Below are 22,586 nucleotides of genomic sequence, written 5' to 3'. Positions count from 1 at the left end.
TGCCGCTCCAGACCTCCGCGGCCCCGCGCAACGGGGGACGCGACACCTCCCGCCGCGCCGCGGCGCGCCTCGGGGCGCCCGCTTCATCCCTGCCACCGCAGCAGAGCCTCGCCCCGGCTCCGCCGTGCTCCCCGCGCCCGCTGCTGAGGGGCCGCGAAGGCGCCGGTGAGGCCCTCACAGGCACCGACCCGGCGCTCATGGCCGCCCGGCTGCCCTCGGGAGAGGCGAGGCCGGGAGGCGACGCCGCCCCGGGCCCCGGCGGGCACGGCACAGCACGGCACGGCGTCCCCGCGCCCCCTGGGGCAGGGGAGGACCGCGCCCTGGGCGCGCGGGCGGACCGTTAGGGCGTCCCCGCGCGGTCACGCCTCCCCTCACGGCGTCGCCACCGTCCCCGGGACGGCCCCCGCCTACCGGGGCCACCAGCCCCGCGGAGCGGCTCCCGCCCGCCAGCCCCTCCCTCGCGGGACCGCGGCCTCTCCCGCCGCCGGGGGATCCCCGCCCCCCGAGGCAGCCCCCGGCCCCGGCGGCGGCCCGCGACCCACGGGCGGGGGGACGGGACGGGACGGGACGGGACGGGACGGGACGGGACGGGACAGGACACGCCACGCCCCGCCCCGCCCCGCCCCGCGGGAGCCGCTCGTGGCAAAGTCACCGACCCCCGAAGCCCGCCGGGCTCCATCAAACGCCGCGGCCCCGCCCACCGACGTCATGGAAACAAGCGCGTCAGCCTCCTGCCCGCCAGTGGCGGCGGCGGGGGGCGGGGAGAGGCGCGGGGCCCCGCCCCTGCAGGCGCCGTGCCTATCGCAGCCCCGCCTCCTCCTCCCCCATTGAAGACGCCGCACGTCGGGACCCCCCTTCCCCGGCCGCGCGAGGGGCCCCCGTCACGTGACCGGCGCCCCGCAGGCGGTGAGGGGGGCGGCGGGGACCGGCCGCCGCGGCGCCGGCAGGGGCGGGGGCGGGGGCGGTGGGAGCGAACAAGTGAGTGACCGCGGCGGGCGGGCGGAGGAGGAGGCGGCGGGAGGCGGGCGGATCGCTGCGCTCCGCCCCGCCCCGCCCCGCCCTGCCCGGTGGCGCCCGGCTCCTGTAGCGGTTGCTCTGCGGCGCTGGGGCTCGGCGGCGCGCTCGGCGCTGCCCGGTGCGTGCGGGGGGAAGGAGGCGGGCGGCCCCCGGGGAACGGCGGCGGCAGCGGCGGCGGGAGCGCCCGCGAGGAGGGCGAATCGCTGGTTCCTGCCGGTGAGGCGACGGCGACGGGGGCGGGGCGGGCGGTCCGCGCCCCCCCTCCTTCCTCCTCCTCCTCCTCCTCCTCCTCCTCCCCCGGCTCTCCCCGCGCCGGTGCCCCCTCCCTCCTTCCGTCCCTCCCCAATTCGGTCGCCGCTTCCCCCCCGCCCCCTCTCCCGCCCTCCTCCCTCCTCCCGCGGCCGCAGGGCGGGGGCGGCGCGGCGGGGCCGTCCGGCCGTGGGCAGGGCGGGGAGCGCGGGGACCTTGTGCGCTCGGCGAGCGGGCGGCGGCAGGTTCACGGGCGCCTCGTCCCGGCCCCCGGCTGGCGGCTGGGCGGCGGTGGGGTCGGCCCCGCGGCGCCGAGGTAAGCACGGCGGCGGCTTGGGGCGGATCTCCCCCCCGGCTGGCCGGGGCGGGCAGCGGCGTGGCGGCAGGTGCAGCGTTGCTCCGCTCCCGCCGCGGGGCTGCGGGCCGTGGCCGGGCTCGCCCGGGGAGGCGGCGGGCGGCGCGGCTGGTGCAGCGGTGCGGCCGCGGCGGCGGGGCCGCCGGCGGGGCCGGGTGCCGCGCTCCCAGGCTTTCGCCGGTTTTCGCCGCAGGTAACCGGGGCGCGCACCTGGCCGCCGCCGTGCAGCCGGGGCGCGGCGTGACCTTGAGGGCAGCGGATGCGGGGCTGAGCCTCCGCGGGAGCGCAGCCGCCGGGCGCGGCGCCGCCACCCCGCCGCCGAGCCCGCGGCCGGGCAGGGCCGGCACGCCGCGGCCCCGCAGCCCCCGGCGGGCGGGCGGGCGGGCGCGCACACGCCGCGGATTAAGGTGGTGCTCAGCCCCCGCCGCCCGCCGGGTTAAGTAGCCGGGATTAGCCCGCTGCGGCTGCACGACACCGACATCCCGGGCGCCTCTCCGCCGCCCCGCGGGGGCCGGGAGCCCGGCACCCGCACCCGCGCAGCCTCCCCCGCCGCCGCCGCCTCCTCCTCCTCCTCCCCCCTCCCTCCCTCCCTCGCCCGCCGCGCCCCCGGGGCGGTGTTTTTGGCCGCGGCTGGGTCGTACGCCGCTCTCCGTCGGAGCGGGCGGGCTGTTTTGATTTATCGATGCCTGGCCGGGCTGCTCATCGACCGGTGCGGGCCGGGAAGGGATGCGGCGCCCCTTCGGGGGCCGGGAGCGGGAAGCTCTTGGGGGGGTCGCGCCGCGGGTGAGGGCGGACCCGCGCGGGGCCGTTCGGCGGTGGGAAGCGCCTCTAACGGCGGCGGTGTCATCCTCGTCCCGGCGGTGCGTGTAACCTTTGGATGTGGCACCACGTGAGTTTGGGAGCGGGCCGGAGCCTCCGCCGGGGGATGGCTGGCCGCTGCCGGGCGCGGGAGGGAGCGCTCGCCGCTCACGGTGGAGCGGAGCGGGAGGGCGGGTGGCCGCGCCGCCGTCTGCCCGGCTTCCCGCCGAGCCCCTCGGGCTGTCGGAAGAGGGCTGAGGTCGGAAGGATTTCGGGAGGAAGGTCTCCTGGAAAGCTGACGGGTAGAGGTGGTAGCCTGGTCTTCGGCAGCGTTTCTTCCAGCGCGGCGTCCGGCGGAGCGAGTGGTGGCTGCCGGAGGGGTGGGGGTGTCGGCCTGAGCCCCGAGAAGCGTTTGGAAATCGGGAGCTGTGGGTGAGTCTGTCCCAGGTTTTTCAACCTGAGGGGCAACCTATTTGCACAGCTGTCATAGGAGTCTATGCAGTGCTATGCGTGTTCCACACTCGACATAAATCCTTAAGAATATTTAAATGTATTTTTACGTTTTACTTTTTAAACTGTATGGGGGGGGGGAAGAAACATGCACCGTAACAATATTTCGTGGGCTTTTTTATTGTCATTTTCAGGTCCCCATTACAGAAATCCTTAAATATCTATTACATACGGCATTCTTAAATTTGTAACTTCAGGTACTGAGGCTTTCTTCTCAAGGTCTGTTCAAAAGGAACTGGTGATAATACCTTGTGCCTTGTCTTAAACTGTCCTTCTGAGCATGTGTTTGCATTGGTATCTGGCTTAACAGTGTCTGAGGGGTGACTAGCTAGGTGAATATTCAAATCGTGACCCTTAACATGTCCCTTCTTGGAAGTGAAGTCCCAAGCCAAATGTACCTGTGAAACATGTCTTGCATCATTAGCAACTGGCAGTGTTGACTTGCTGGGGGAGAAGTAGAGCATGCCTTTGGAAAACCACCGCCTGTCCAAAAGCTGCTGCATCTTTAAAACACTCACAGGTCCTAATGAATTTGAGTTGAAATAGTGTTTTTAGGTGCTCAAAAATATCTTGGCTAAATAACTTGCCAACTCCTTGGTTCATCATACAGTGTATTCAGAAGGTAGTAACTATAGCCAGTGCCCTTTTTTTTTGCCTGTTTGTTGGAGCTTTTCAAGGATTTGTTCCAACCACCACAGATTGTGAATTCCAACAGAAGTAAACTTGTGTATCTTTAAACTATTGGCTCTTTTCGCAGGAATAGCTTCCAATGTACTAGGACTTTAATACTTATGGCATAATGAATGGAAACTCTCTCGGTGTCAGTGGAAAAAGTGGTCACTGAATTCAGCGAGGAAAAAAAAACTCGTACACTTTAATGTGAAATTTTCAGTCTGGAACAGCACTGTTGGATTGTTTGGTGTATTGCTGCTCTTTCTGTTCATTATGGTAACCCACCCAGGTTGGGTTATCTGAAGAAAAAAAGGGGTCCTCTGTTGTGTACAAATACTTGCAGGTTTTCCCAGTCAGTGTTGCTATCTCGGTGCTGAATTGCAACATTAGTACTTCATTCAAAGCAAAATGATACTTGTGATGTAGATAACTAAAATGATACAACTCAAAACTAATTTTAAAGGGAATTGTGACTGTGCTCTGTATGCGCACATACAGTGACTCACTATTGCATATTAAGCAGATGTGTTTGGGAACTTAAAGCAGAAAGCAGACTAGCGTTACATTAGCATTGGGTAAAATGTGTATTGGTTTCTTACAAAGTTGCATTACATACAGATAATGATATAAGCAAAGGATCCCCATTCGTGTAATACACAATCTGTGAGTGATCCTGCCAATTAAAATGCTCTGCAGCCTAACATTAGAATCTCATTTAGAAAGTGGCTCTTTCAGGGACCACACTATAGAGAACTTCGGTCAGCTGTTAAAATTGAGAACCTCTACACCCTATGTTGTGGGAGCTTAACAGGAAGCTGAGAGGCATGTAAATGTCCTGCAGCTCACAGTCATGAAGGTCCAGTAATTACTTTTTTTTTTTTTTTTCCCCGTTTGAGTTTATTTGGAAAAGAATAATATGATAAACTGGAGACAGTCGTAAGATGAAGATATTAAGAAGGAAGAAACGTAGGTTGGATCTGCTGAAGCCACCTCAAAAATGGATGCTTCGGAAGAATTAACTTTCTCAACATTTAAGATTTTAGAGCTGGGAACTCAATATCAACTGACAAGTTCAAAATGGACTTGCCATAGCAAGCAAGTCTCCCTTGACATAAGGGTGGACAAGATAACCTGAAGTATCTTCTAACTCAAATTTCTTCCATTAAGGTAGACTAAATATTAATGGCACCGAGCATTCTTTACGGCTGAAATGTGACCTCAGTGATGTTTTTCAGTGTTTGAACTTTTTATTTTAATATACGTTCTCTTCTGTTTTTAAAGGGAAAATAACACTAGTGCAATGAGTATGTGTATTTTGCTCAGAGTTGAAGTCAGCTTTCAGTTAGCAGAATTTAATCTATTGCAGAATAATGAACAGCCATGATTAGCCCAGGGCATTTAAATGTAAATATCTTTTGAGAAATAAGGAAGACTACTTGAATTTATAGGAGATTTTGTTACCAAAACGCATGCTTACTTTTCTCGGAAAGGATCAATAAAATTGCAATAATATTTTTAAATTTGTACTCTTCGGTATTCTCAACTTGTCTTAAAATGAATAATAATAGCAAAACTTGTTAGAAGTTGCTGTTCAGGAGATAATGATCTTTCTCAGTAGAGTATTTTAATTAAAAATTAGATAAAATCTAGGGGTTGCAGTATTGTGTCTAAAAAGCTAAGATTAGCTCTGCCTACTGGCTTGCTATAGTGTGTGCAACAGTGTCAAGTAGGTTTATTTTTTTTTTTATTCAAACCTGTTGAATTTTCTCTTGAAGGCCTCATTTTTATTTCTCCTTACAAAGTTAACTGATTGAAGAACAAGGAGGGCAGCGGACATGAGGTGATACTGTTGCTTGTTTGAAAAAGAAAAGTGAACCTATGATGATTTATGTAGAGGATGGGTATTTCTCACAAGCATTAAGAATTACTAATCTAACTCAAAATGGCTTGTCTTTAGATTTGGATTTCTTCACTTTAAATAACTGTCACTAATGTTATTTTTCCCTTGGCTTTGGCTTCAAACAGCGTAAAAGACTGTATTCACTAATTGCACAACAGTGATAAAAAAATAAGGAAAGAATGATTTTTTTTTTTTTTTGTTCGTGAAGCCCACCAAACATTAGTATCCGCATGTAAAAACTAAAAATGTGTTCAGCATCTGAAACAGGGCAGCTGCATACAGAAGATGGAAGCAATGATAATAAGCAGTACAGAAGGAGGATTTCTGGGTGATACCATGTGCAATGAAATCAACAGGCAAAAAATTAGACTAACCCGTCTTGGAACAGTTGCATCTTTTCACACCAAATGTAATTTTAACACAAGTACATGGTATTGTCCAGTTCGTCTTTTATTTCTAAATTATCAGGTTCTCAAATACAGTTCATAAAATGAGTTACTAGTTTTCATGACAGGTTTCACTTGATATGAACAGTAAATTTGAGAGATCTGCCTGTTCAGGCTATTCATATTCCAGTAAACATTATGAAAGTGGTTTCTGCTGCCACTTATAAATCTTATTCTAACTGACAGATGACAGCAGGAGGTGTTATTAGTTTAATTTTGGTGAATTGCAAAGTAGGCATGAGGCTTTCTCAGTTGGTATTTCAAAGGTCTGGTGGGAGAAGAAATGTAAAGAAAATGTAGGAGGCGTTTAAAAAAAAAAGCCAGAAACAGCTCTGAAAATAAATCCAAATTCTTTTTGTCCAGTAAGAGGTAAGATGTAACAGCATGTTACAAGACAAAGAACATCTGCACTGCCTTTGGAGGGAAATGGACTGAAGAACAGGGTATACCCTGCCCTTACTGCTGTTGGCAACCATACTGTGCAGTTACGGAGTGCATGGATACATTTTGAGGATGACAGAGTTGATGAGCTTTGGTGCTGGCCACTATGTCTGGCTGGTTTTGCCACTTAGAACATGACTGGTGTCTTACACTAGGGGTAGTGTTGTCTTACTGCTGGCTATTTCTGGTACTGCTTTGGAGAAGGAAGAGAGCTAGGCAAGTTCCTGCATGGCTTCCCACTTATGCAGATCACTGAAGTTCACCATGTCTCAGGTTTTTTTTAATATTGCTTACAAGCTGGATGCTGCCTTAATTCCCAGTGAGCACAGGAAACACCGTGTTCTTGAAACACACTTCTGCGGAGTCTATCACTTGTAATCTGCTACCCTTACTTGTGCCCTTATATTCACAGAAAGATAAGGTGGCAGCAGGGAATACAACACTGTTGGGTTCTGACCACTTGGTGTACAGTGTCTGGTCTACAAAGAGGAGGCCCGGGATGTACTGTACTCTGCATAGGTGATAGTGACAAACCCCTTCTCAAGGCAGAAAAGATGATTCAGGCGTTCTTGGTTTAAGCAGGTATCTTAACTTCCTCAGACTCGACCCAAGGTTCACAGCGGTGTGCTTGTTTTCTGCTAGTCTTGTGTCTTCATTGAAACTCAAGGTTTTGTATTCATTTTAAGATTTTGAAACCAAGATGATCTTAATCACCTTCACAATACATGCACCAGTGGAAGAAAAATCAAGTGCTCTTTTCGCTGGAGTCTTACAGATGTGCCCTTACACAGAGATCACACAACCTGTTTTGCACTTGCTATTTGACAAGTGACTGGCAGCTTGTCCACGTGGCTCTTCCAGGATTGCTTCTGTGTCTACACAAATACAAGGATGTGTTCCTTGCGGTGTGTACTTTGGCTTCCTGAACTACTGCATTTCTAATGAAATCAAGACGTCTTTGGTCTTGCATAACAGATCTCTTCAAAAAAAAAAAAAAAAAAAAAAAAAACCACAAAAAAAACACCAACAAAAAAACCCTAAAAAACCACACACACAAAAAAAAAAAACCCAAAAAAAACAATGAACCAAACAAAAAAACCTTCATCTGCAAATCAGATCAGAATACCTATCTGGATTTAAAACAAGTCAAAACCAATTGATAGCTCTGTATGGGGAAGGGAGGAAGAAGAGACATTAGCTGTGTTTGATAGAGTTCTTCCACTATAGAAAGAAATAGCTGTAGTGCTGTGCTCTTCAGTGAAATACGGAGCTTGGCCACTAGCAATACAGAAGTTTTGTAGCTACTGTAAACTTTTTTTAGGAATACATGTAGAATATTATAAAGAGTTAAGAGGATGGCCACAGGGACTCTCCAAAAGCTTGGAAAACATTGGTTTTTTTTTTATGGTAGGTGTTTCAAGAGGTGGGAGTCTTTTAAGTCCTGATCAAAAGACTTGCTAGTCACTTCTGTTAATATAAGATGTTTGATTGCTTTTTTAATATTCCAGAGTTATGGCACACTTTTATCATGGCCTTCTGAAAATTCTGTGTTGATCAGCATAATCCAAGAGACTGCGAGGACAGTGAGACAGCCTCATTTGTACTGGCCTCTTTGGCTTGTCTCTGTGACTGGGAAGTTTCATGGGGTGGCTGAGAAGGCCAGACAGCTACGTTCATTTCCACCCTGTCCTGGGCTGCTCAATACTCCCCCATCCTTTGTGCCACCTCTGCTCCTTTGACTCGCTGCCCCAGTAGGTGATTTGTGTTACACAGTCCCTGTGCACAGACTGGGCTCTCCAAGGTGAGAGGTGAGGCTCACGTAAGGGAAGCAACACAAGTCTTCGGATCGGTGCTGTGGGAACGTTCCTCCTTGTGCGGTTGTCAGGTGAAACCGTTTCCTATAGAGCATTAACCTTTTTGAGTAGAAGAACTTGAAGTTACTCTGCTGACAGTAGATTAGAAAGTAGTTTGAGTGCCAGCCTTCAACTAATGGCTTTCCAGAAAAGGTTATTTGGATCTCTCCGTAAAGATCTTTGCACTAAGTACAATATTAAAGAATATTATCACATGTTAGCTATATGCCTAGGTGGTTTCTGATACTGCAGTGGAGTAAATGAAAAATTGCTTGTTGTGTTGTGCGTCCAGACTTGCTTTCTGAGGTTTTTACTTAGAGAAGACTGAGGAGATAGTAATAAGAAATGGGTAGAAAAGATGACAAGTATGGTTAGCCCTTAAATTATCTGAGAAAGTGTGGTATTTTTGAACCTCTCCTGGCTATTTAGATATAGTAGAGACTAAAGCAGGATCTTAATATGCATATTGAGCAGGAGTTTTTTTCATTTCCATCTAGGTGCTACTGCTTTCACTGTTGATACTGCACTTGAAATTGCTTCACATCTCTTGGGTCTGCCAATTTTTTTTTCACTCAGAAGTGAAGCTGGTGCAAAACTTCATGAAGCCTATGGAATACAATGCAAATCAATACTTAAATTAGAGCAGTGTCTAGCAGCCTCACTCTGGTGAGGTTGTGTGAAACATGAAATGATTTAAACTGGCTGGCAGGATCTGTGCCAGACGGCTTTCAAATGCACATAGCTGAGAAGCTGGAGACTGACAGCTGGGGAGGGTAGGGAAGGTAAGGTGCTCTACCACTGCTAGCGCAACTGCTTTACTTCTGCTTTATTAACAACTCAAATCACTTCAGCTTGTGTTCACCTACTTCAGCTCTGAAATCCATGTAGCTAACAGCGACAGTGATTTTCACATTCTGCAAAGAGCTTGCTTTGCATAGTGAAATGTCTTAATGTCTTCACAAAGTCTGATTTCAGATGTGTGTTTTGGTATTAGGTGGATCTTGCTGTGGTGACTGCAGATCTAGGGGCTTGTTTCTAAACTGGATCTGTATTTCTAAAGCAAGTTGAAAGGGATTTGCTAATAAACCACTAAATTATCTAGGATTTGAGAAAAGCATGGTCTCTTGCCTTTCGGGGTTTTTTTTGTTTGTTTGTTTTTTTGGCATGTTAGTTGGTTTCTGTTAGTGGAGGCACTAGTAGTGGAGCTATCCCTCAGATGGAGACAGCTGCTCACGGTGCATGCCAGGTTACAGGAACCTTCTGAAAGAGCTTTAGTACGAACATGCACTTTCAAAAATGAAATAACAGCGTATAAAGCAGTGGTACATACTAAGGATATTGTCTGCTTTTGAGTGAACAATTCACATGTGGCTTTGTTTTTTTCCTTGTTGATCCTGGCGTTGCTGGGCACTGGACGGCAGCATCTCAAACCATCTTACCAAAACCACTCAGAAAAGGTTGTCTTGGTTATGCAAGGTGTGACACCCTAAAGCTGCGGTTTGAACTTACCTCAAAGCACAGGAAATCAGTTTACCAGATGGAAAAATACAGGGGGTGGATACTTGAGGGGCTTACTTTGTATTTTCTGGGAAGATACTCTGGTAACGTTTTGATAAGCGGACTACTTACTCCAAAACTGAAACGCTGAATTTGCATAGGCTCAAAGTTTTATGTTCTCACTCTACTGTCAAATCGAAAGCTAGAGAAATGAATATGGAGAATAAAGCTATATATGTAACCATAGGCAAAATACTTTGAACTGGACAAAGTAAATACATGTTACTTTGAGGCAGTGATGATAAAACAGGCCTGTTTCAAGCTGCTGATGGGAGTTGCCAAAGGCCACTCCTGAGCATTACTGAGCCGTCAAAGTGAAAACACTACTGAAGGGCTTTCCTCTTCACTGTGACGGTTGGCAGTAGCTGGAAATGGCGATGTGTGTGTGGTTCTGGATTGTGGTGGTAGGGCTGCCGGGTGGTCTGGATCCCTGGGGGTGAGGGTGAACAGGAAAGCTGGGGCTGTCCCTGCTGCCTGGCGCCTGTCCCCCCGCGGTGGGGCTGGAGGAGGAGGTCTGTAGGAAAGGTCTCAGCCACCCTGCTGGATGGGGGAGCCTGAGTCAGCAGCGGGGTGCTCCTGTGCTGGCGAGGACTAGCTCATGCTGGGCTGCATTAGCAAGAGCGTGGCCCGTGGGTTATTGCCCTCCATCGTGCTCATGAGGCTGCATCCAAAATAATGTCCTGTTCTGCACTCTGCTGACAGAAGGAGGCCGGCAGAGGGTCACTAAGCTGGTTAGGGGCCGTCCTGTGGTGTGTGGGGAGAGATTGAGTGAGGTGGCTTTGCTTGACCTGGAAAGGAGAAGGATAAGGAAGGGACCTTGGTGACAGTCTTCAGTAAGACCTCACAGAGACGATGCAGCCAGGCTCCTCTTTTTCCCAGGATGAACATGGGGGTGAGCAGAAGAGCTTTCATGATTGACTTGAGCTGGTGAAGCCTGTGCTGAGCTGGAGGGGGACAGTCCCAGTCACCCATGTGACCTTCAGGAGTTACCGCCAGCATTGCTGCTGTCTTCCTTGTCACCGGTTCTCATCTAGGGCTATCCCCTGACCTTGTGGTCAGGTGAGCGTCAGTGCTGGAGCAAGCCAGGGCACAGGACTGCACCTTCTGGCAGTAGCGTAGGCTCGGATATTCCTAAACTAACTGTGAAACCACATCCTCCTCCTTGCGTGTGCCTGCTCTGACATGGTGGTGCAGCTGCTTGATATGCAAGTTCAGCCCAGCCGGCTGTGCTTAACTTCAGCAGTGCAATCCTGGCCGCTTACATAAGCATCTTAAAAACTGAAACTCGTCACTGTGGACCTCTTCTGTTCTTGAAGAGACACAAGCATATCTAAGATGAGATTCATGTGACTGTTTTACATCGGGTCCTAGGTGGCTAAATTTAATCTGTTGGCAGAGAAGTTATAATTTATCCATTTCCTATTAAAAAAAAAAAAAAAGCCTGAAGTGCCCTCGTTAGACATAGGTGTTACCTTTTGGTCAGGTAAATCTCGTGTGTGATGGGAGGAATGTCAAGTTTTAACCTGTGGAATGCAAACAGGCTTCAAAACTTCAGACAGGACCTCCAGGTAGTGAGAGGAGAAGGGGATGGGGAAGAGCACAACTTCAGCATTGCCTTCTAAAAAAGTTCTTGCATCTGCTGCATGCTGTCTATCACTAATTATTGAAGTACTAAAACTTGAGGAGTGATTAATACTGCAACCGTTAATTGTTCAGCTGTATACTGAATGTAAGGTCTTAAGCTTTTCAGGTTAAAAACTGAGATAACAAACCTCCATAGATCCTTAAAGGCAGCTGTAGTAATTTTAAAAGTGTAAAATTCTGTGGAATTTGTTGTAGAAACTTATCCAAGTGCTCCAAACATACTCATGTTTCAAGGGTCCTTTCAGTGCTTTCACCACCCTACCTATTCCATATAAATGGATCACATGTTTTAACTTGCTGATTGGAAGCCTAATGTCAGTCTTTCAAATGTAAAGGGTATTATAAACATAAATATATGCTATTAATAAGTTCCCATTCTTTTAGGACTAATACAGAAGCTTGAGGTGAAGTATACTCAGCTGTCAGTGAGATACCACTTTTTAAACTAAAAAAGGGAGGACTTGAAAGGAACAAAAAGCTAAGATACCAAATTGTTATTATTATGAAAGATACTAAATTATTTGGGAACTTAATGAGATTCCAGTTGCAGGATAAATTAGATTTGTGGTATCATACCCAACCAATGAATTGCAATGTGAACTTTTGGCATTCACCTTGCTTATACCAGCTTTTTGTGACTTGATAGTCATAAATTCAGTCATGTCTTTTGAAAAATGCACCTTTCCTGCAAGTATGGTTTCACATTGACTCAGGCAGGTTCTGTGTCCTATTTTGAGTTGGCACTGGTGTTGGATTAGCTGTGTGGTGAGTCTGGGTAGGTAACCAGTCTGCCTGAAAACAACATTTTTCCTCTCTGGATCAGCTTCTTACGTATCTGCAGAAACTTCACTGTTGTCAGAAGAGACAGCAATTATTCAGGGAAGGGCAGGATGATCAGAGTGCTTGGGACGGATCCTGATACTTGGGCATCACTGTGTTTGTGATGGAAAAGGCAGGGCTTTTCCTGCTGTGGTTGCCCTACATAAAGCGTATTTAGCAGCCTGGCCGGAGTCCTGGGAACCAGACGAGTACAGCACGCAAAAAGGAAAGGGTGCTGGAAAGAAAAACCGTGAGGTGGTCTTTGCCTGTGCTGGGGTGAAGCTATACAGTATTTAACTGTAAGCTCTGTAAGATGGGAACCAGTTTCACCCACTTTGACTTATTCATTTAGTGAACCTACTATGGGAAAATGAAGCTGGGAAGTGAACATCGCTTTCCTGTAGGAAATGGGGAGCAGAAGCAGCCATCTAACTTGCCAAAGGGTGGTTCTTCTATTTTCAAAACTTGAAACAAGCGAATGCTAAATTCCATAGCTACAGGCACATTCTTCTTCTTGAGTAGGTAGTAATCAAAATCTAATGATTCAAGCTGTCAAAGCTTTTTAAAGTTCATGTGAAGTTTAAGAGGACTGAAATTTATCTTCTTTGGGGGGTGGAGAGTGTTTTGCTGCTCTGAGACTAAGGAGCTCATCACGTTTGTGTGAGCTTTTCATAATACAAACTTTTAAATAGTGAAAGTTAGAAATAGCCACCCAATAAAATAATATGATAAATGCTTAAGATTGGCAAGAACAGTATTTTGTCTTAGCTTAGCCTCTTACCAACAACTTTATTAAAAAAAAAAAATCTTGTCAAAATTTTGCAGTGTAAACAAGCAAGGCATGTCTCTGGAGTTTTTTTGCCTGAAAGGTATGTTGTCTCATGTTGGCCTAGAGCTTAGTGTTCACCTCCATGAGGTGGCAAAAAGCTATCAGTCTGTCTGCTTAAAGCTTGTTCCTCTTTCAAACTGTTTCCACAGTGTCCGCTGTGTCAACACTGTTCAGTTGTAATTGCCAACTCCGAAGCAGACTGATCAATGGAAATGCTAAATTAAGCAGCAGAGCTCTTGCCTCAGAGGATGTGTAAAACCAGATTTGCCAGTAGGTGCGTGCCTCTGCGAACGCCAGCAGAAAGGTTAGCTGTTAGTTACCTTTTAGTCCAACGCTGTGCTGTACCTTCCCAGCTCCTTTGCTAGTGGGTTGTCTTAAACTCTGAGTTTTTCAACTTTTTGAAATCCAGGTGAAGCTGCTTTTTAAGAAATGAACAACCAAAAGCATTTAGCTTTTCTGAAACTGAGAAACAGCAGAATCCATAGGAATAAAAACTGTTGACTAGCTTGAAGCCTAGCTATAGAATTTTTTTTTTTGACATATGAAGCATCAGGCTTATGGTACTTGTTAGTACTGTTAGAGTTGATCCTGCCATTTTTGTCAGATATGAGACTTTGAGATGTGACTGCTGGTTGGAGACCAGAAATAAAACACCAACTCTACTGGCCATTGACGTACATGTCTGTGAAAGCCTGAGGAAGTTCTTGGCATGCTTTAAACTAACCGCATTAGGTTTGCAGCCGCAGCTCTTTTAGTGCTTTCTTACAAGGTGAGTATCTTTTCCACAGCTGATAAGTAAAATGATGTCTGTACTCCCTCTGCTGGCTCTGCAAAAATAGCTTTCATGAGTTTAAATAGTCAAGTAGCACCTCTTACAAATATGCCTGTGTGAAATTCTGAGTTAAGAACAGTTTAATGAATGGAAGAGGGATTTTCCTGAAAAATGGGTCAACAAATACTTACTGAAAGCTAATCAGGTGTCTCAGATGCTATCTCCCGCTATAATGGTAAACACTGGTGTTGTATATACCTTTGTAATTGTAGTCTGGTCTGTTTTTGTGTATCAACGATTGGATGGGGCTATCCAAATTAAGATACCAAATACTTGTGCATCTAGTCGTACATCTGAGTCCTATTTTTATAGGTATTGTGTGCTATATATACATAAAGAGGTATGATATCTGGAAGCCTTCCACAGGGAAGAGAACGTATATCCTTCCATAAAATACAGTGCTTTGTACATTTATTTGCTTATTCTGAGATTACTAGTTTCTTCCTATGTGAAGAGCTATCTGATTTAAAAATTCTCAGCCAGAATGGAAGAAGTTAAGGCCTTGAATGAGGTCTTGCTATAGATAAGTGTTGTGTACATAATCAAAAAATTGCTCTTGGAAGTCAATGGACATCTTTACATGCCGATGCAGTTCGTTCTGTTTTCTTGTTTCCTGATACTATTACTCTATTATACTAGTATTCTATTTTTGCTCTCTGGAATTTAGGGATGGTTTAACAGTTTCGGAGGACTGAAAGAGTAGCCTACCTTGCTATACTGGTCAGTAACTGGTCTGAAGCTAGATAAATGGAATAACAAGCCAAACCGCCTTTTTAGCATTTGCTCAAAAGTTCAGGATATCTCTGAACAAGAACCCCTGAGCCTTGTGAGGTGGAGAGCCTGACTTCTGGTTGCTAAGTCTGAGGATGTTTACTGGCTTTTCATGCCCTCAAGGTGCATTTCCTGGAAAGCGCAGTCTTTTGTCCAGACATTTGCTTGTATAATTCATGACCGTCAAATATTTTCGAACGGTAAGACTACTGTGCAAACCTGATTTAAGAATTTAGTGCAGCCAAACACTCCGTGGTTCCTCCTGTTAGATTTCTCTTTGGGTATACCTGTGGCTGTCTGCAGATGTCTTTAGGCATTGCTGTACTGAAAAGGGACTGCTTGGCTGTATGAAAACAGGCAGTTGCCCAGGCGTTCACACAAAGGTTAGAACAAGTCTTCCTCTCACAGCGAGTGTGTTTCCCCTACCAAATATCCTGCTCTTCTAGTTTTTCCCTTTGAGCATGCTAGTGTGGATTAAGGTCTTGAAGCTTAGCCCTATGACTTGCATATCCTCTACTTATGATAAGAATTTAGAGTTATTACTACCATGCTCAATAATCTTTTTTTTAATGTCCGAAGTTGTATTTTAATAATGTTAATGTTAGTTGACAAGTAAACCAAAACTTTCGGACCTGCATAATATAGGCCATAAAATTTAGCTTAGCAATGCCTGCCTTGAACCCTGATCTTGTCAAGCAAGAACAGCTGAGGATTCTTAGTGCACAGGGAAATGCTTCCATTTTTCTAGGAAACCCTAGTGTATTTTAGAAACCTCCAAGCTAAGGAGTCAGAGATTCCTAATCTTAAAGTAGCTTAAAATAATAAAGTAGCTTAAAATAGCTTGGTTTAGGCTTTCTTTGAGCAATTTTTCTGTGAGGCAATTGTTTAAATACTTGAAAATATTTGCTCAGTGAAAAATACTTTTTGACAGCTAATGGCTTATTTTAATAATAATTGCTCAACAACAAGGTAATGCTTTAGTAAGGACTTACTTTTTGAGTTTTAAGGAAGAAAGCTGTCTTAAAAGCTGTTTATTCTTAATTATGTGCATAAAGCGTCATGCCTCAAACTAGATTGTGGTTTTGACAGACAGCTATGTAACTGCCTAAATTTGTTCCTTTACACTTGGTTTGATTCTGGACTCTGAGTGTACACTGTTTGATCACATTGCTGAGTTCCTTTAATTAGATAACTGCTCTAAACTGTGCTCAAATACCAACAAAATAAGATTCCACACACCCCCCAAAAAACAAACAAACAAACAACCCAACAAACCCAAAACCCACAACCATGACCTCAGTTTCATGCTGTTTTGGTTAGTGGGAAAGATTTCAGTAGGAATGGATATATGTGCAAAAATCCGGCTCCTGTAGCAGGAGTGTAGCACACCAAGAATCAACTTGCTATTAATAGTCTAGAGAAAGCTACTAGCTTTTGATATTGAGTCTGCAAGTGTAAAATACAAAACTACACATAAATGTTCAGTGTAAACGCATGTTTGTTCTGAAGGTGAAGTGGAAGCACTGTTTATAAGCTGCGCTGCTATACCTGTGAATGTTAAACGTATGAAGGATATTTAGGATTCTGTTGGCATAAATTTATGTCTCTTTTAAAGCATCCCTTTCCTCCAGAAAAGGAAGAAACAGAAAGCAGTGTTGTAAAATATTGGAAGTAGAATCAAACTAAGAATTTAAGTAAACATAGATTAGAGACCACGATAAAACTTGGATTTCAACCTGCTTGACACAATGACTTGAAATATGCATGTAACTTAAATGAGCCAAATTCATAACATAACTTTAAAATGAGGCATATGGTTGGTTGTCAGTGCATAGGACTCCTCAGTAAGAAGTTTCAGTTCTTCCTAACCAGTGTTTGCTAGCCTGCCTAGAGAGAACTTACAAAGTCTGAAACTTGTTAGTGTGAAGGCTAGCAGACTTCATACTTGCACAGTTTTTTTCTAAATCTCGTCTACCTCAGGTAGGTTTTTGGAAACACTACTAAAATGCTACTTAACTATAAAGGTTTTCAGATGGCTTCTTCTGTACTTCCCTTGACAAACTAATTTAATAAGTCATTCTTAATAGGACTGAAATAATAGGTTTTTGGAGAACAGTCCTAGCATAGCTGCTTCCTAGCAGTCTATTTTCTCTTCTCTGTTAGAAATGGAGGCAGACTGCTATGTGTCCTTCAAGCTAAAGAGTCTGTTGAAGGTGCTGAGAAACCAGGTGATGGTATCCTGGGAGGAAGATAGGGATACAGGAGGCTGCTTAGGAAACTTGGTGGAGCACTAGGAGGTGGGGGGTGGGGGGGGGAGGAACTTCTATGCGTCTTCCAAAATTACCTCTAGAAAGACTGAGTCCCTAACTGTGGGAGTTTTGGTAATTCATGTTATCTTTTGTTTCACAGTGCTGTGTCACTCTCATTTCGTGATACTCTAATGCTCTTCTCAGTCACTTCCCTCCAATGGGGAAATAGTCATTTCCCTGAGTCTTGCTAACCTCGGGCTAGAAGAAGCGCTCAGCTTCTCTATTTTACCTGTTTGCTGCAGTAAGGGAAACTTGTGAGCTGCAGGGGTCAGATTAAAAATGTAGTTAGCTTCTGACTTAACAGGGCTGGTCTGTGAGCCCCTACTTGGCTGTATGGGGAAAGGAACTCATGCTGAGCTGAGGTACACTACAGTCAGACGTGTAATTGCAGTAGCCCTTTGAGGAATTTTGTTGGAAACCATGAGCTGGGCATACAAATCTTGGTTCTTAAGCCAATTTGTGCCTTCAGCAGTGGCCAGTTGGAATTAGTCTCATGTGCACAAATTCAACAGTTTAGCAGGTTACTTGAAGTTTGTCACTTGAGTGGAGGAGCTGATACTTCTCTTCCCAGTTCCCTTTCTTCAGAGATACTGTATGCTACTGCTAAGAAGAACCTGATTGCAGAAGTTGCAGAATGTTACCATGCACCACTGTAAAATAAAGGAACACTTGTGGGAAGCAGCTTTATTTAGAAGGAACAAAATAGGTCTGACTTAGCTAAGTCAGAATGACTATCTGTAGTCTTCATGGATGGATAGACTCTTTGCCCTGAGGGTCAGCTGCAGCTGAACCAATGGCAGTACGCTGCCAATTCAGATGCTGTCTTTTGGAAGAAGGAATATTACCATTATTGAACTAGCCACTAGGAATTATGGCTGAGAATTCAGAGCTGCCTTAACAGGAGACTGACACATTGCTACGTATGCCTATGGTAGTTATTATACTCTAGGCACCTGAGTGCCTACTGGTTTACCACGTGATTTCTGATAGCCTTCTGCTTCTGATGGTCAGGGGTCCAACCCTCAGCACTGAATAGGTCCAGCCGGTTGCTATGAAGTTTTTCAAGGCATGGCCTTTCCCTGCCTAGAGGAATAAGCATTGTGCTGGAGCTAAATAGACACCTAGTTCACCTCTTAATTTGAATGCTTGCTGTTTAGACTGGAAGCACAACCATCTACAAATTGCATTAGGATCCACTGATACTAGTGAAGAGTTAAGACCTTTGGTTTACATGAAACTAGGGGAGGGATTTCCTTTACTGGGTGGAATAGGACTTTTAAATATTATCATGGAGCATGGCTCCATTTGCATTCTTTTCCCCAGTCACTTTGTTTCTAATGAATTAATCGTGCAACTGATGTCTTTTGTGCTCTCAGACAGCTAAGAAGTTATGCACAGTGCAGATCTTCACACCTGAAGACTTTAGAAATGAAGCCGCAATTGTTAATTGCGCATAGCCAGTTTGTACAGCAATTACTAAATAGCCTACCAAAACTGAGAAATGAATTATGTTTCCAAATCTGCTTGAGCTGCCATTTGACGGTCTGGTGAATTTGCTCTTCAGCTCAAACTGTGTCTGGCGTTGGCAGTGAAGTGATGTATCATGCGATTTGTTTAGTAGCATGTCACTTTACCTGAAATAACAGCGGGAAGATGAACCTTTCCTTGAATGGAGATTAACATTATCTTAAAGGTGGCAGCAACAGAGTTCCATGATGAAGATGCTGCCAGTATTAGCTGAAGGTGTATCCCTTAAGTTGGCATACCCACATTGCCTTTATGACTTCTACAAATAAATGAGCTATTCTGGCATCTTGTGGAAAGACTTCTGGGGAATCTGTTGTGGTAACTTGTTCAGTCAGTAGAAACCTTGGTATTTAACTCTTTTGACTTTATTTTGTGGCTGGGGGCGGGGGGAATGCTTTTTGGATGACTGCTTTCTGTACCAGGCTGCTGCAAGTAGCCCACTCTTAGACTGTAGAGAAGTGAAATGCATGGCTATGGTCACAGCTAGTGGAAGGGTGGAGGCTTGGGAGTATGCATGGTGCTTTCTATCTCCTTGGATCCGGAGGGGCAGATTGCATTGCTGTCAAAAAAATTCTGTTCTTAAAGATCATGGAAGTGCAGGGAGAAGGCAAGAGCAGTGGAAAAAGGATTAGTAAAGGAAGGTGCTAAAACTGGTTGGAGTGCTGTGTGTCCCGTAAGGGATGGACTTAGAGCAGGACCCAAAACGAAGTGCTGTCTCTCAGTGGCTGAGGTGCTGTGAAAGAAGAGTAAAAAGGCACAGAAGAAGTTGCTGTTCTGAGCCCTGGGTTGCCTGTGTGACTGTTGTGACAGCAGGCTTTCACAGAGTCTATTACTTCATTAACGCAGCTGCCAATTAATGTAGGTGGCTTTTCCCAATGCAAAAGGGATAAGGGTGGCAGGTGTAAGTTGCGGTGTTTTTAGTGTCAAATAACGAGAGCTGCTTCAGGACCTCTGTGGGTGGAAGTCTTATGCCTTGACACTGTAGCACAGCCATACCTTTGGTCACCTGGGAACGTGACAGACTTGCTGCTTGCATTGTTAGACCTTATAAATTGGGACAATGGGAATCTCAGCTTTGTGCATCCTGTTTGCTGGCAGTGCTTACACACTGCCTGTCTATGTCAAAGAAACAAACTGCCAAGAGAAGAATTTATTACTTTATATCGAATGGTGGACCAGGGATTGTCATGTAACTCATACTGATCACACAGCATTTAATTCAACATCATTCTATGGACAGGTACCAATAGCTATATTGCAGTAACATTTAAATGTATGCAAAAAAAACCCCAAGCCAGCAACCAGCCCTGCATAAATGAGAAAGTTCTTTAAAAGGAAGAAGAGCTAAAAGAGCAGGACAGTGCAGGCAGCATGAGAACTTAGCCTTTAAGTGGGTGTCAGGCTTGAGAAAGACCAAAAAGTATAATCATGAGGAAGGAGCAGTTTTGAAACTGGAGGTTTGCCTGAAGGATAAAGCAGTATATAGCCTCACTAAATAGTAAAACATATCAGATAGTACTATGAGGCTCAGTTTACTGAAGATAATTCTTATATTGTACCAGAAAGAGGAAGCCCACTAGAATGGATTAGTGCGCTAAGCTCTCAAAAATGTGTCAAAAAGAGCTAAAGGGACACTTGGTATACTCATAATTAAGAAGTTTGCAAGAGACTCCACACCTATGTTTCTTGCAAAGTCATACAGTGGATTTTCAAATTCAAGTATCGACGTTAAAAAAAAAAACAACACAAAAAACAACAAAAAAAACCCCTGAACCTCCTCTTCCCCACCACCAGTAGGAACAGCAAACGTGCAGTAATTCTGAAAGAGCTACTCAAGTGTAGACTAGTTATGTATTTGCATTAAAAAAAAAAAAAACTTTGGCTCCTTAAGAATGGATGGCAAACAATTGCAGTTTATGAAAGGGATTCTCTCAGAATGACTGTTTAGCCAGTTTACCTGGTGTATTTTCTGGGAGGTAGGGATTCATATGGCATGCAGGGGAAGCTAGCATAGCTTTCGAGTTACATATTTTTCAAGAAGTAAGGCTTTTTAAGGGTTTGAGGATAAGTATAAACTGTGTTCTTGTATTTCAAAAAGGCTTTTGAAAAATCTGAAGATGAAACACTTAAACTGGCATGTTATGGGACGAGAGGGAAGCTTCTTAAAGTTTGGCCACAGGAGAACAAAACAGATATCCACTTAGCATCGTAGTGTGTGCTCATTGAGATGGGTGACCAGAGCTGGGGTTTTTGTTTTATTTTTTTATGTTCCCAACCATTGCTTGGCAGGGATGATTTGGAAAATCATATATGGATGATTTACCACATAAATATTACTATTTATATATTACGTGTTTACAGTTCAATGAGCATGTAGAACATTTCATAGTACTGTTTCTACATAGCAGTAAGCTAGTCCAAGGTAGCAAAAAAAAAACCCTTAAAACTTACTCTACTAAGCTAATGTTACTGCCATAATAGAAAGGAGTCAGTCATGATGCAGAGTGACTTTACGGAAGTAATTAGGCTTAATCTTATTAGGCATAAATATTTCCTAGTACTTTCAAGACTAATTTTAAATTTATCTTGAGGTTTCCTGAATACAAAAAGAATCAGGTAGGGATGGACTTTTGCCCTTTGCCTGAAGGCTCCTAGCTCTAATGAATTTTTGATACCTCTTTGATACCAGGAAGCATGCTTACAGTCACAAGCATACCACTCTGCTTAAATGGATATTAATATGAAAGAATACTTTCTAGAAGAAAAAAGAGGGAGTGTTCAAATCAGGATGAGATGGTAAGTGTGTGGTTCAAGTGTTACATACAATTTAAGTTTAACATCTCTTAATTTAAATGGGTGCAACATGTTCTGAAACAAGGTTTCTGGTGGTAAGATATCCTGAAGTTGACTTGGAGCATTTCCACTAGTGCTACTTACTGTCTAATGACATGGGAAGGGAAGAAAATCATTGCTCAGACTGACTATGGGAATTTCAATGGTATGAATGTATAGTATTGTGGGACTTGAAAGATGGAAGTAAAAATAGAGGTAACATCTGAAATGTGTGTTTAGCTGAAGAAGTATCGGAAACAGGGTTAAGGAGAAGCAGCAAAAGTTAGAGGCTTTGTGAAAAAAGGTAAAAAAAAAATTAAGACAAGTAATATACCTGTGGGAATAACTGTTACGAGGAAGTCAGCTGCTGTTTTGCTCTGAGTCATAATTATTGTCAGAACTGACCAGCTGGATGCATTGCTTACAGGCATGCACTAAACTTTAAATGCAACAAGTGACTAAAATCCAGGAATCCAATTCCAGCTCTGTTGGATGAAATTTGGTTCCATCTCACTTTCCCTTTACTTGAAACTTGGCTGCATATAATGATGTCATATGCCTCATTTAACACATGCCTGACAGGTTTTGTGACTGCAATACATCTTGTAATTTGGGAATGCAAGCAAACTGTTGTAGTCTAATAATGAATAATGTCAACAAGGAGGATGTCATGCTACCATCTCTTTTTGAAAAAGTTCAGCTTTTTGTATTGCAACTTTTGCCAATACCAAATATTGATAAGAAAAGTGTAGTAAGTTGTTCCTCAACCTATTAATGCGAATATTTGGCAGTGGATGACTTTACTGCACCCAAAAAAAAAATAATCTACTTTTAGGTTTATATGTGAAGTTATTAATATGACAGACCTGTTAACAGAACTTACTTTACAACATAATTATCCTGAATAAACAGGATAAAAGCCTGAACTGTGCAGGATTAAGAGACTTTAAATCTTCAGTCATCTATTTAGGAGTCAATGGATCTGAAGTGAAGGAAAAGATTGATGGGTATTAGGCATTTTTTTTGCTTGCATTTTTAAACACGAGTAGGTGGAGCCTTGTGATATCTCAGGTTTGCCTTCAGCCATCAGCTACCTTAGTCCAAATTATGGCAGCTCCACTCATCTCAAGTTATCTGAGGAAGCTGATGCACACAGTAAATGCATCTTAGGTACTTGAAGCATCTTAGGTACTTGAACATGCTAGAAATAATGCCAAATGGGACA

The 22,586-nt window shown here is 45.2% G+C and overlaps 1 protein-coding gene across 7 annotated transcripts in view; it reads left to right on the top strand.

Moving 5' to 3' along the window:
* Positions 1-767: 767 nt before the first annotated feature.
* ATP2B1 (ATPase plasma membrane Ca2+ transporting 1) overlaps positions 768-22,586 on the top strand; it is a 66,323-nt gene continuing 44,504 nt past the window's right edge. For 3 of the 7 annotated variants that reach the window (XM_087764384.1, XM_087764378.1, XM_087764385.1), the window contains exon 1: positions 1,069-1,233. The gene's annotated coding sequence lies outside the window, so the exon portion shown is untranslated. Of the gene's footprint in view, positions 907-1,068; positions 1,234-1,431; positions 1,583-2,266; positions 2,511-2,714; positions 2,852-22,586 lie in introns of those variants that run through there. The other 4 variants (XM_087764382.1, XM_087764379.1, XM_087764381.1 and 1 more) reach the window with 4 other exon arrangements.

This window comes from Nipponia nippon, unplaced genomic scaffold (assembly GCF_047370975.1).
Source record: "Nipponia nippon isolate SJK-2023a ecotype South Korea unplaced genomic scaffold, ASM4737097v1 scaffold_3, whole genome shotgun sequence".
NCBI classification, from domain to species: Eukaryota; Metazoa; Chordata; class Aves; order Pelecaniformes; family Threskiornithidae; genus Nipponia; species Nipponia nippon.
The sequence above is the reverse complement of the archived record's forward strand: the minus strand, read 5'-3'. Positions and strand labels throughout refer to the sequence as shown.